This window comes from Leiobunum rupestre, chromosome 11, assembly GCF_980474605.1.
Source record: "Leiobunum rupestre chromosome 11, qqLeiRupe1.1.hap1, whole genome shotgun sequence".
Taxonomy (NCBI): Eukaryota; Metazoa; Arthropoda; class Arachnida; order Opiliones; family Sclerosomatidae; genus Leiobunum; species Leiobunum rupestre.
Genome location: NC_143394.1, coordinates 15,259,504 through 15,274,436, shown reverse-complemented (window position 1 = coordinate 15,274,436; position 14,933 = coordinate 15,259,504).

Genomic DNA, 14,933 nt, shown 5'->3' with positions numbered 1-14,933 from the left:
TATGTTGTTGACAACATCTAGAGGATGTTCTTGGTTTCTGTTTAACTCTTTTATAATTTATAAACACCGTTAAAAAATTAGAATCATTAAAAAAATATACTATTAGTTAAATATTAACCTACATTCGGTTTAATTCAATGTTTTTTTAAATTTATTTAAAAATAATTGTTTTTTGTGGAATTTTCCTATCTGACTAACGTTAAATTTTTGTCGTATCGAAAGCCTGGTGGGAAAATATATACACGGTAACAGGCGATTGACGGGGCCGCTAAAGCGCGGTACGCGCGATCGAAGTTGGCCGTGCCTCGATACGCTGTGGTTGCTAAGGGCTAAGTTTGGTAACTTCGTTGCTAACGAACATCGTGACCTCACTGAGATGAGATCCTACAATGGGATCGCATCTGGGTGACATCACGATTTTAAAACGTTTTTCGACCGAAAACCCCATTCCCCGCCCCCATTTTCTATCGCTGTTTTGTTATACTATTCCCCTTACCAAATATTCAGTGGCGTAGCCAGGGGGGGGACAGGGGCACGTGCCCCCCTCCGAAACGTATGGTTGTATGTACAATTTTTTAATTTTTTGTTTTACTTTTTTTCATTGTGTGCCCTCCCCGAAACCAAATCCTGGCTACGCTACAGCAAATATTATCCAAGTAACACTTTGAATCTTTGACCTTTGTATTACAAGGTGAATTCATATTCTATATTTTAGTGATTTCTAATATTTATATTAGCAGAAGAAAACCGGTGGAAGCAGGCCCGTAGCCAGGATTTTTCAGTTGACGGTTAATCATTATCCATGTTTAAATTGATTTTTTCGTTAAAAAAATTTAAACAAAGAAATTTACCGGTTAATACTTCGGAAAATTATTAAAAAACATGTATTATTCGTAAAATTTGAGCTTTTTATCGAAAACTACGTCGTTTTTCTGATTAATTTTACAAATTTATCAAAAAATTAATCGGATAATACAGAAATATAAATTACTCGATCAAAACGTTTTACGAATATTTTTGAGAGCTTTATCTATTGAATAAAAGTTAACCATCCCCGACCTCTAGTTGAAGGGGGCACGCTCAGTGGCGTTCTGAGGGTTTGTGGCGCTAGGTTCAAAATTTTTATATGGCGCCAACCAACGTATGTCATACATAAAGTAAATTACGAACAAATAATCACTATCACACTACTACTTCTCTCAAACACTGCAAAAGTTGCAACGCTCACTGACGAAAATTTGATGGGAATGCCAAATAATTTAAAACAAAATCAAATAGTAAAAATTTATGTTTTTGAGCGCTGCGCCCATGTTTGAAATTAATTTATTCAAAGACATTAAATATTTCCAAAAAGAAGACTTTAGAAGCCATAGAGCTATTCTCTAAAGGAGGTGCCGGGCGGAAAAGTGTTCAGCACCGACGCGGAATAGTATACACTCTTTTTCGCGGTATTTTCTAGGCGCGTCCATGTTTCGTTTTCCCCCTTTCATACTCATCCTCCATTACGGATACCTAAAGACTGGATGCTTGACTCCCCGCCGAGGGCAGAGGCAATGGCCGACGAGCGGGATGCAAGTAAGAGGGGTCAAATAAAGGCGCGAAAAAGAGTGTATTGCCCCGTTGAATCGCGAGTCAAAATATCCCGATGAACTTGCCCCCCCCCCCCCCCGATACGACGACCAATGGAGTGGTCCAAGGCCAAATTATCGCGGATGAAAGAGCCGAGACATTTCACAACCACCGCTTTAAACAGAGGCCTGTATTACAAGGTGGGTAAAAATGGCGACCCTCCCAGCAAACTTTGAATTTATGTGAAATACCAATAAGAAACTGCTATTTCGTTACACGACGTCTGAAACGCAGACGATTTTAAACCGAAAACACGAAACTTAGCGAGACAGGAAATTCGTTTTCATATAATTTCAAATATTGCTGCGAGGGTCGACATTTTTACACCCCTTTTAATAAAGGCCTTTTCATTATTTGGTATTTAAGAATATTAATAAAAAACTTTGATCGATTCGTCGGTGCGAAAGGTAAACCCGAAAATTAACGTCATAATTTAGTCGAATCAAATAGTGGAAAATATCTTGCACGGTCCTACTGCAAGGTCGTTTGACGTCGACTTCGCACTTTAAATTACACATAGTCAGCCTAAAAAATTGCCTCTATCCGGAAAACTGTAGGTGTTTGAGAACAAATAATCGAAGGTAGAAATCAGCTCAGACTAAATATGTGACGCCCGCCGGTCGCGATAAAATGTCTGAGTCATTATTGCAAAAATACATTTTTAATGTTGAATGGGTTTTTTTAGCCTGAGGGGCTCCTCTCGAACTCTTGGCACTGGCCCCTGGCCCAACGGGTTCAATGGGAAAGACAGCACTGCATTAGCAGTTCCCAGGAAGCAAAATTTCGTTGAAAAACCGTTAAAAAACAGTTGATGAGTAGCTGATAATTAAAGTAAACGTTATTGACTCGTTGATCATGTCCGGCTAAGGAACGCGCTAAAAAACGGTTGATAAAACGTTTCTAAAAACTAAATTCTAACCAATTTTGAACGTTTATTAAGCTATTTTAAAACCATTATATTAACGTTTAAATTGATTTAATATCGGGTACATTATACAAATAAGCTTTAAATTCAGGTACTCTAGAGGTCGGCAGTCAATTAATTTTTATCCATGAATAAAATAAGCTCGGCTATATTTAAATAATATTTATTTAAATAACCAATATATTGGTTATAGTTGAATAAAACTTGTAAAATGTTTAAATAATCGAAAGTGAATAAGCCTATTTTTTAAATAAAACAAACAATTATTTAAATAAATACCACTTTTATTCCAATAAATGCTTGGTTGCGTAAAAAACATAATTAAATAAGTTAAAATGATATTCTTTTTACCAACGTTTTTTAAATAAATCGGAAAATTTGTGGATAATGAATAAACAATTCCGAACACTAATTATTTTAAGACCAGGGGTTAAACAAATGTAATTAATTAATCTAAGCCTTGCAAAAAAAGTTGAAAACTTGTATTTGGTTTTAAATTTTTAATAGCTCAGTCTATTTCGTATATAGCCAAATCCAATGACCCAATAATAAGCGATGTCTCATAGTGTTTATGTTTAATCAGTTAGTTTCTAAAAACGTTTTTGTCTTTTTCTAGTATTAAAACCATATTATAGAACTTTTAGTTTTATAAACATTTAAAAAACGTTTTTCTCGAAAACATGCTTATATTAAAACGTAAGGAAAACAATATTTAATCGTTTATTTGTTAATATAAGGTGAATTATCGTGACGTCATCATGACTGTTGTGGAAGGCTAGTGTCATCCCCCTTTCCCCCATTACTATCTACCTTAGAGCAATAGCCGCCATCTTCTCGTGAATACCACCTATTATTTATATCATTATTAGATGTTATATGTATTATCTTCATAATACTAACAGATAGAAGATATTAACTATAGAAATAAACAAATTGTTTATGAAGCTTAATATTTTATTTTGAATCAATCACTGTAAGTTTAATTTCACATTAGTGTTTGCCTTAACGTATATAGAAAAGTACTTGAAATTGAAATACTTGAGCCTAGGTGGCGCTGCAACATTAATGAAAATGTTGATGCCAAGAAAAACGGAGTTATCATTTACAAGTATCTGTTTTAATTTAAGAATAAGGATGTTTAATAGTTTTCAGTTGTAAATTCGAAAACTATAAAAGAAAATTAAAGAAAATAAAGATAATTTTAATGATAACTTCCGAAAATATGATAAATGTTTTGAAAAATAATCGTTTTTTTTTCTATATATAAATAATATAATATTTATAAATTGAAACGGTATTACAACGTATATAACTCTCATTAAATATAACGTTGAATAGAGTTGAAAGTATGCACCTAATATCAACGTTGATATTAAGTTAAGAAATAACTTGTCATTGCTACCTGGTTCAGACTACAGCGCTACGGTTTAATTGACTTTTGAACGACGCAGAATACCCTTCAAAAGTGAGGAATTTTAATTTCAATTTCTTTCAAAAGTAATTATTTACTTATGGAAATTTAATTCCCAAACACCCTGTACAATAAAATACGGCTAAGACAGAATAGTTTTGCTGTTGGTCAAGTTCTCACTTAACTTGGCCAAATATAGTCGGCGTCAAAAGCGCGCGGTACAAAGTTCGAGACAGACGACCTTCGAATTTGATAGCTCGACGGTATGTAGCTAGAGAGAAAGCTAAGGAAACTATGGGTAGAGAGAGAGAGAGAGAGATGAAGTATGAGAGAGAGGTGCGATGTATGAATAGCGAATGACCAAGTTAGAGTAGAGAGAGAGACGAAGTATGAGAGAGAGGTGCGATGTATGAATAGCGAACGACCAAGTTAGAGTAGAGAGAGAGAGTCGAAGTATGAGAGAGAGGTGCGATGTATGAATAGCGAACGACCAAGTTAGAGTAGAGAGAGAGAGTCGAAGTATGAGAGAGAGGTGCGATGTATGAATAGTGAACGACCAAGTTAGAGTAGAGAGAGAGAGTCGAAGTGTGAGAGACCTCGATGTATACGAGAGAGAAAAAGTATAAATATAACGAAACCAAGTATAGATATAGTAAGACCAAGTATGAATACAACACGACCAAGTATGAATACAACACGACCAAGTATGAATATAGCAAGACCAAGTATGAATATAGCAAGACCAAGTATGAATGTAACAAGACCAAGTATGAATATAGCAAGACCAAGTATGAATATAACAAGACCAAGTATGAGTATAGCAAGACCAAGTATGAATATAACAAGACCAAGTATGAGTATAGCAAGACCAAGTATGTATATAACAAGACCAAGTATGAATATAACAAGACCAAGTATGAGTATAGCAAGACCAAGTATGAATATAACAAGACCAAGTATGAGTATAGCAAGACCACGTATGAATATAACAAGACCAAGTATGAGTATATTAAGAGGTAAAGTATGAATATAACAAGACCAAGTATGAGTATAGCAAGACCAAGTATGAATATAACAAGACCAAGTATGAGTATATTAAGAGGTAAAGTATGAATATAACAAGACCAAGTATGAGTATAGCAAGAGGTAAAGTATGAATATAGCGAGTGGTAGACGAATTTTGTCCGGTTTGGCGTGCCATAGTAAGTGCGGTGGACTGTAGAGGGCGAGTGGTAAAGTTATCCATAGGGCGCTAGTTCAAATCCGGCTCGACGGACGTCTTTCATCGTTTATAATATTGATTATTTTAATTAAAATATAATTTCATGCTGTTCAACTAATTAAAGCTCAGTTGTAAGTGCGGTGGACTGTAGAGGGCTAGTGGCAAAGTTATCCATAGGTCGCTGGCTCAAATCCGGCTCGACGGACCTCTTTCATCGTTTATAATATTTATTATTTTAATTAAAATATAATTTCAGGCTGTTCAACCGTCGATAGCTCAGTTTGTAGAGCGGTGTACTGTAGAGGGTGAGTGGCCAAGTTAGCCATAGGTCGCTGGTTCCAATCCGGCTCGACGGACGTCTTTCATCATTTATAATATTGATTATTTTAATTAAAATATAATTTCATGCTGTTCAACTGTTGATAGCTCAGTTGGTAGAGCGGTGTACTGTAGAGGGCGAGTGGCAAAGTTATCCATAGGTCGCTGGTTTAAATCCGGCCCGACGGACGGTTTACATCGTTTATTATATTGATTATTTTAATTAAAATAAAGTTTCATGAACCTTAGCCGTCGATAGCTCAGTTGGCGTTAAAGTTGGTGAAGTTCGCCAATACCTTGGTTAACTGGTATGCCAAGTATGCCGATATGCCTTTTAGGAGGTACCACATAAAACGGTCTAACTTTGACCGTTCGTGTCTTTCCATTGTTTAATCCTTGTTTAGACCTTTCAAACTCTTGAACGTTTGTTCGAGCTATTTATGCTAGCTATAGCTTCAGTGGCGGATCTAGAATATATTTAGAGGTAGCTAGTTATGCATTTGAAAAAAAAAATAGAAATTTGCACAGAAATACAAACCGAACGCATCAGGCCATTGGAGTCGATTCTAACATTTTCACCCATTTTAATTTCGTTATAAATTAATCTTACAATAATTTGAGTTACTAGATTAGAATAAGATACGAAAAAACCAGAGTGATCTACCTGGCGGATAACAAGATATGACGCGTTAAAGATTGGGCTATTTTAGTCGATTCCGTAGATTTTTATGATACTAAAATCGTCATAAATCAACATCTATTGTAAGTTCCCTGATAATTTTTAATGTACGAAATGTAGTATGCGAGAAATAGCTTCGTTTTACCTAGATTTCTTTTAAGAAAATACCTGCTATTTTTCAAAACCATTTCCAATTGTTCATTTACTTATAATAATAATCGATCTTTATTATATATAATATAACGCTTTTTTTACTAAAATATTGCGGAAACCAAATTCTTTTTCGAAGTAGTTATCGCCATCTATGATTGTTGAACTCTTTTAGGTGAGTCCACTTTTTTATAATAATGTTTGCCGTCGGGAGTTCTACCTTATCACCAAAATCGTTTTGTTGAAAACCATCTCGATGAAATGACGGTGACTGCTAACGCTCTGCTCTTCTAATAAAAGCCTGCTAAAGTGGGCTTTGAATAGTCTTTTTGGTCGAGGTCGTCTTCGTTTATTTAACTCAAGAAAATGAGTAGTATTTCATATTCACTTATTTTATTAGGGGTCAATCAATGAATCGTTGATGCGAACGCTATAAGCCTTGTCGGAAAATCGGCATTTTTAGCTTCTATGGTCTTGGTTTCGGGAATCATTCCCTAGGTATGCCCTCTGTAATGAAGGTGAACTCGTGTAAGTACGTTAATTACGTTTTTGGCTGATTGACGAAATTCCCCCCCCCATTCCCCGACAGTTTGTTCTATTCATCTAAAACATCGGGTTTGATCAAATGTTTATTTCAATTACACATTATTAAGATAAATGGCCAAATGTTAACGACTCGTTCAAACATCAAAAGTAATTTGTCAATTAAATTTTGGTGATTCGTTAATTGCCTCACGTGAATCGTGAAGCAAGCTTTATTTTTAATACGTTTCTCATTTAAGGTAGACAATTTTTCTAAAATTGCATCACTAAATTTGAACTTTTGGCTATTTCAACGTTTTTATTTTATTTTCACTATTTACATTTTCATCATTTCACAAGTTTTGTCGATCAAGTTCTCTTCATTCGCCAGAAAATATTCTTTGTTGAAATCTTAAATCATATAATTTTGGCTTTAAACTCTTCATTGGAGTTTGTAGAGTTTCTTTGGGCTGGGCTGCGGATTTGTTAATTGACCGATCTAGTGGTACGTTCATTTAATTGCTGGAATTTTCAGCTGTAGCCTAAAGTATATTACTAGTTTGTATTTTAAGTTAGTTTTTATTGTAAATAACTACACTACTTCAGAAATAATATTAATTTGTCCCATAACCTGGTACCGGCTAGTCAGCACTTCCCAAAAAATGCTTTGAGAATATGTAATGCCATAGAATAATTTCATCTATGGTTAAATCATTTAATTTATCACACGCTTCAATACATTTATTGCACAGTTCTGGTTTTGTTTTTGGTTTCGGGAAATGGCTAAAAGCTACTGCGGCCATTTCCGTTTTATTTCCGTGATTTGAATTGCTTTGATAATTAAAAAAGGGAAGTTTTTGTAGTTAACCATAGCACTTCCTTTCTATATTTTTTTGATATTAATACTAACGCCAGGCTTCTTTACCCTAGGCTCGCTAGCCCTTACTGTCCTTACAAAACCAGAAGCAGACTACCAAAGTGTTTATTTCTTATACATGTATACCAAAGTGTCTTTTCAAAAACTCGGGAATGCGCAGTTACATTAAATTGTACCACCGGGTATATGGCCGCCGAGGTGGGGAGCTCGTCCTTCATTTCGTCCTGCCAGTGCCGTACGATTGAATTAGCCGGCCTGGAACCCGGGCCCATAAATTTCAGTTAGGCTTAATACGGTGTTGAGAAATATTTTACCACTAATGATTATTAAGTAAAGAATTGGTAAGGACCAGCCCGCCGGGCCCTGAGTGTCCAGGGCCTTGATACAATTGTAACACCTTGGGCCACAGTTTACAAGCAAGTGAGTGTAGTCGCTGTGTAGCTATCGGGCTTTCAAGCTAAATAATTTGACCGGCATACTGAAATGACCATTTAAAATTCACAATTGGTCTCATAAAATTCTGAAATGATCTTGTACTATTCAGAAATGATCCCTTAAAATTCTGAAATTATCGTGTACAACTCTGATTATCTTGCACAACTCTGATTATCTTGTACTATTCTGAAATGATCCTTTAATATTCTGAAATTATCCAAAAACATTTTCAAATTATTTTATAAAGTTCTGAAATGTTCCCGTCAAATTCTGAAATAATCCTATAATATTATGATTTGATAGTTTAAAATCCTGTAATTCCATTTTTAACCCCTACATTTCCTTTATTTTTCTAAATTGGTTTGGCCATATTTCATCCACTCTCTTGCACGCGAGGTGACGTATCCGTGAAACTTTATTTCCTTACACAGGTTTAACATGAATTTCAATGTTTCCTCTTTGGAAATTGCAGTTAGGCCCGAACCAAACGGCGCTAGTGGAATTGTCTTTTTAAATATACTAAATCATTATAATTTAAATGTTATATGATTCTTGATAATATTTATTATAACGTTTTTCTTATTTTCAGAGGCACTTTAAAAGAGAAGAAGACTGTTCTCAAAAAAGTACAAACTAACTAAGGCCTTAAGTGTTATTCGAGTGTGAATCGCCTTTGTATCTCAGCAGCCATCGCAACAATATGGAAGGCCACAAACGGATTCGCAAGAGCGACAAACCTTTCACTTGTCAAAAATGTACTTACAGAGCATATAATAAATTCACATTGAAACAGCACCAACTTAAGCATAAAAATGTAAAACCATTTTCGTGTCGTTATTGTAACTACTCCACGAAGACTAAAGGCACCTTGAAGCAGCACCAACTTAAGCATAAAAATGAAAAGGCATTTTCCTGTCAATATTGCGATTACTCCGCCAAGACTAAAGGCACCTTGAAGCAGCACCATCTTAGACACCAAAATGTAAAACCATTTTCGTGTCGCTATTGCAACTACTCCGCCAAGACTAAAGGCACCTTGAAGCAGCACCAACTTAACCATAAAAATGTAAAACCATTTTCGTGTCGTTATTGCAACTACTCCACGAAGACTAAAGGCACCTTGAAGCAGCACCAACTTAAGCATAAAAATGAAAAGGCATTTTCCTGTCAATATTGCGATTACTCCGCCAAGACTAAAGGCACCTTGAAGCAGCACCATCTTAGACACCAAAATGTAAAACCATTTTCGTGTCGCTATTGCAACTACTCCGCCAAGACTAAAGGCACCTTGAAGCAGCACCAACTGAAGCATAAAAATGTAAAACCATTTTCGTGTCGCTATTGCAACTACTCCGCCAAGACTAAAGGCACCTTGAAGCAGCACCAACTGAAGCATAAAAATGTAAAACCATTTTCGTGTCGATATTGCAACTACTCCGCCAAGACTAAAGGCACCTTGAAGCAACACCATCTTAGACACCAAAATGTAAAAACATTTTCGTGTCGCTATTGCAACTTCTCTACCTGGACTAAAGACACCTTGAAGCAGCACGAACTTAAGCATAAAAATGTAAAACCATTTTCGTGTCGTTATTGCAACTACTCCACGAAGACTAAAGGCACCTTGAAGCAGCACCAACTTAAGCATAAAAATGAAAAGGTATTTTCCTGTCAATATTGCGATTACTCCGCCAAGACTAAAGGCACCTTGAAGCAGCACCAACTTAAGCATAAAAATGAAAAGGCATTTTCCTGTCAATGTTGCGATTACTCCGCCAATTGCAAAAGCCGTTTATTACGTCACGAAATCATTCACACTAAATCGCGTAAAGCCAGTGGAAAGTCCAGTCGACTTCTCAGGAATCCATCGACACAGACGTCCATCATAGTTACACGAACGCAACGCGTTAGCGAAGTTGCCAAAGATAATTATTTGGAGGAAAAAAATATTAAACACCCGAAGAATAGTTCACTTGATGACCTTGAAACCCCCAAAATGGAGAAATTGGACAAACATTACGACATCCAACTGCATATCATCAAGCAAGAAGCAGACGAACTCCCGCAAGATTTTGTCATTACCACTTTCTTAACACGCCATGAGTTGATTACTACGAATGGATGCGATCTGAATTCTACTCCTATACTACTGGGTTCAGTCATCGATTCAGCACCAACCTCGGCTTGAAAAGGAAATCGACATCATTAAACAAGAAGGCATTGAAGTTTAACACTTTCTAACTGAACTATGATATCGGTTTCCAGGCGACGGCTACTCGGTATTTTGAAAAATATGGCCGACTTCAACCATACTAAAACTTAAAGAAAGCGTTTGATAATCATTAACTATTTTAATCTTTTTTTTCGTCTAAAGCGTAGATTTTGAGAAAAAAACTCGTTTTCTTATGGTTTAATCCCAAAATTTATTTTTACCTTATAAACAGAATTTTTTAAAGTAAAATAAAATCCTAAAAATCACTGTTTTAAGTCATTCCTCTTTAAATATTTTACTCCCTATTTCGCTCATTGCTCAATTCTGCTTAAAGGGAAAATAACCTCTGGATGGTTTTGTGAGAAATCGAAGAATAAACCCAGTGAAGAATTTAGTAGAAATGTATTATCAAGAACGTATTTATTTCTGCTTCGGGAGAATGACTGCGTTTAGACTGTTTTAACATCACTCCCGACACCCCTCACGCTCTAACCGTAAGCCGCCCTCAAATCAGCCTGGTATATCATTGGTTCCCTAAAACCGATGCCTGACGTAATTTAAATACAAATTAAAAATGTAATATGTATAATATAAAATAACTAATATAAGCCTGGCAATCTCGACCTTCAAAAAAAGCCTTCTTTGTAGGATAGCGAAATTGGTCACCCCGAAACTAAAGCAGACGACACACGAAGTTGCGAAGGTTTTTGTAAACTTGGTTCGGCTGCTCTGGTTTAAGAAGCAACGCAAATGGGGTTTCGGCGGGTTGATCTGACGGATAGAGCATTTTCTCGTTAAACCAGGGTACACGAAGAAGATAAAAATAATTGGACGATATTACAGTAATGGTAAAAAACTCAAATGACTTCAACTGCTTTATATAAAATAGCATTGACCTTTTTCAATAGTTGGTTTTATTCTCAATATTGAACCGGCTTAGTTCAAATCTGATTTTACCGGGAATTTTAAATTTTCTTGTTCCCATTGATTAGAATGTCAATAACACTAACTGCAAAAATATTTGAGCCTTTTCTAGTGTGGCTACGTTTGGACTAATTAATTCAGGAGCATTTGGGCTCCATTAAAACGTAAAAGACGGTAAAACGCATTTCTTAATAAACAAATTCAGTTCCACAGAAATGTCCCTGTATTAATTAGTCCCAGGGCTAATGTAATCCAGACTTTGAAGTCATTAAGCCATGGCAAATGGGCACTACTTGTCTAGAAAATTCAGGGCCGTTTTAACCTTTCCGTAGGCCTTAGGCAAAAATCTTTCAATTACCGACTTTTCGGACATTCGTAGGCCCTATTATATGGAATCGTAGGCCCTTATGCATCCTAAAATTTTCGTAGGCCCTAGGCACTTTGCCTAATCTGCCTTTTGGATAAGGTGGCCCTGAGAAAATTATTTATTCTTTCGAGAACTGAAAATAATACTGTGGTATTTTAGCATTTTCTTCTAAAACATATCCGTGGAAATCGAAAATAATATAAAATTTAAATCAAAAGTTCAGTTACACGACAAGGTCAAAGGAGGGGACCAAATGGGTTAACCACTGCGAGCGGTCGGGAAAGAAACTCATAATCGGATGTGATGCGAACGCCCACCATGTTGTCTGGGGCAGCAGTAACAGCAACGATCGTGGTGACAAACTAATGGAATACGTGGTTAGTACCAAACTTCATATTCTCAATAAGAACAATGAACTTTTGTTACTCGAAACCGAAGTAAGGTCATTGATCTCACGCTGTGCACAGATAATGTCGCAGCACTAATTTCTGACTGGCATGTATTAGTGAACGATCATTGTCGGATCACAGACACATTTGCTATACAGTTAGGATGAACCGTCGATAGCTCAGTTGGTAGAGCGGGGGACTGTAGAGAGCCAGTGCTAAAGTTATTCATAGGTCACTGGTTCATATCCGGCACGACGGGGGTTTTCAACTTTTATAATATTTATTTTATACATTAAAATATAATTGTACGCTCCTTAACCGTCGATAGCTAAGTTGGTAGAGCGGTGGACTGTAGAGTGCGAGTGTCAAAGTTGTCCATAGGTCACTGGTTCAAATCTGGCCCTACGGACGGTTTTCAACTTTTAAAACATCGATTTTATTAATTAAAGTATAATTTCACGCTCCTAAACCGTTGATAGCGCAATTGGTAGAGCGGTGGACTGTAGACGGCGAGTATTAAAATAATCCTTAGGTCGCTGGTGCAAATCAGGCTCGACGGACGGCAACTTTTATAAGTTTGATTTTATTAATTAAAATATAATTTCAAGCTCCTCAACCGTCAATAGCTTAGATGGTAAAGCGGTGGACTGTAGAGGGCGAGTGACTTATTTATCCATAGGCCACTGGTTCAAATCCGGCTCGACGGACGGTTTTCAACTTCATATTATTGATTTGATTAATTAAAATATAATTTCACGCGCCTCAATCGTTGATAGCTCAGTTGGTAGACCGGTGGACTGTAGAGGGCGAGTTACACAGTTATCCATAGGTGGTTGGTTCAAATCCGGCTAGATGGAGGGTTTTCAACTTTTATAATATTGATTATATTAATTAAAATATAATTTCAAGTTCCTCAACCGTCGATAGCTCAGTTGGTAGAGTTGTGGACTGTAGAGTGATAAAGTTATCCATAGGTCGCTGGTACAAATCTGGCTCGACGGACGGTTTTGTAATCCACCATTTTGGTTAGCTTGCGAAATACATTTAGAAAATGATTCCTAAATTATTTTTTCCTTTTTTGTAATAGCAAAAGTATCAACTAATGTAAAAATTTAATTTTATATCATCTATTACTTTTCACAAGAAGGAATAGACTGCACTTAAAATAACAAGTGAAAGCTACAGAATGATAGTGGATCCACGTAAAAAACCTTCCAAATGAATTATGTACTTAAAAAATTGAATGATATAAAACTTTTTGAGCCAGAAATGAAAAATAGAGCACCTATTAGATATGTTAGTCATTTAAAATTGGCTTTACAACTACAAATAACACCAACACAAGCCCAATTTTAAAATAATGAATTGTGTTTAAAAGCACACACAGAATTCACATGGCCCTGTTACATATGAATGAATTAACGTGATTGTTGAAAATTAATTTGCAAATAATGTTGAAAACTCCTAAACCGTTAATTTGCTTCTTGTTTAAATACCGTTTTAATTAAATATATAAAAAGTCCATGATAATAATGGGCTATTATGAAGAATAGCACATGGGTTTTGCATGTTAAGCCCTCATCTACAAAGGAAAGGGTAAAAACGCTCTTGACATCGACTCATACCATCCAATTACAATTACCTCTGTCGTTTACAAAGTATACGCTATGTTGCTGAAAAATACACTTACCGATTTCTTTCAAAACAATCGAATTTCAAGTGAAGCTCAAGGTAGATTTCGGAAAAACAGACGTCTTGCTGACCACCTATTTGTCATAACCAATTTAATTGAGCTGACCAAATGAGCGCATGAAGGTTTGACCAAATTTTCAAATAGGGTAACTGGAAAAATTGGTGGACATTCGTGGGGGGTATCTTTCCCCCGCTCCCCAAAAGGGGAGGTGAAATTCACAACTAGTGTTAAATATCGCGTTTTTAAGCCTTTTTAGCTCCAAAACCATCTTACCCGGTTTCCGGCCACGATGCAGATTTTAAACTGTAAAATCAAATGCGGATAAATAGCGGTAACGGTTCAACAATGAAGAAACGAAAACTTTTAAATTGGGAAAAACTAAAAGCACCAGTGATCGAGTCAGGAAGTGAGTTACAAGAGACTGCAGGGCCATAAAAGAACGATAATTGTTTAACATCAGGCTAGCAGTGGCTAAGGGAACTACCCATTGCTGGACTGGCTACTAGTTGACCCCACCGGCTATGCAATCGTGTTGGCCCCATTCCTCATTAATGCCCAATTTTCCCTCTTTGGCCCCAATTTGAGTTGGTCCCGATCTAACTGGCGATCGCCGGTTATCCGCCCGTGCCAGTCCCGGCCCGGAACTACCATAAGTGACACGATCATTTTTTAACTTAACTAAACTAAAGTCTAGTCAGGTTGTATATATTCACTAGGTCAAGAAACTAACGAAGTCGCCTTAAAGGGGGCCATTTAAGGGAAGCTGGTATTTCTTCTCGTGGGAGATTTCTCAAAGGAAAGAAATAATGTACAGTGACGAGGTTTAATATTAAATTAATTTTATATATATATATATATGGCCAGAATTAATAAATAAATGTGGAACTTACTTATCAAAACCGCGTACCGCCAGAAAAAATAATACCTGTGAGCCTGCTGGGTCATGGTGATTATCGTAGCTGTTAATGGCCAGAATTAATAAATGAGTGTGAGCCTAATGGGTCATGAAGATTATGGAAGCCGTGTATGGCCAGAAAAATTAACGTGAAAAATCGGCTTATATCAAATAATTTTCAACATTAGCAAAGATAAAACTTCTGTCGCCGTTGTTATAATATATGTACGATGGAAATGTAGTTTCTTTATTACATTTTATTTAAATAATTATGATATTAACAAA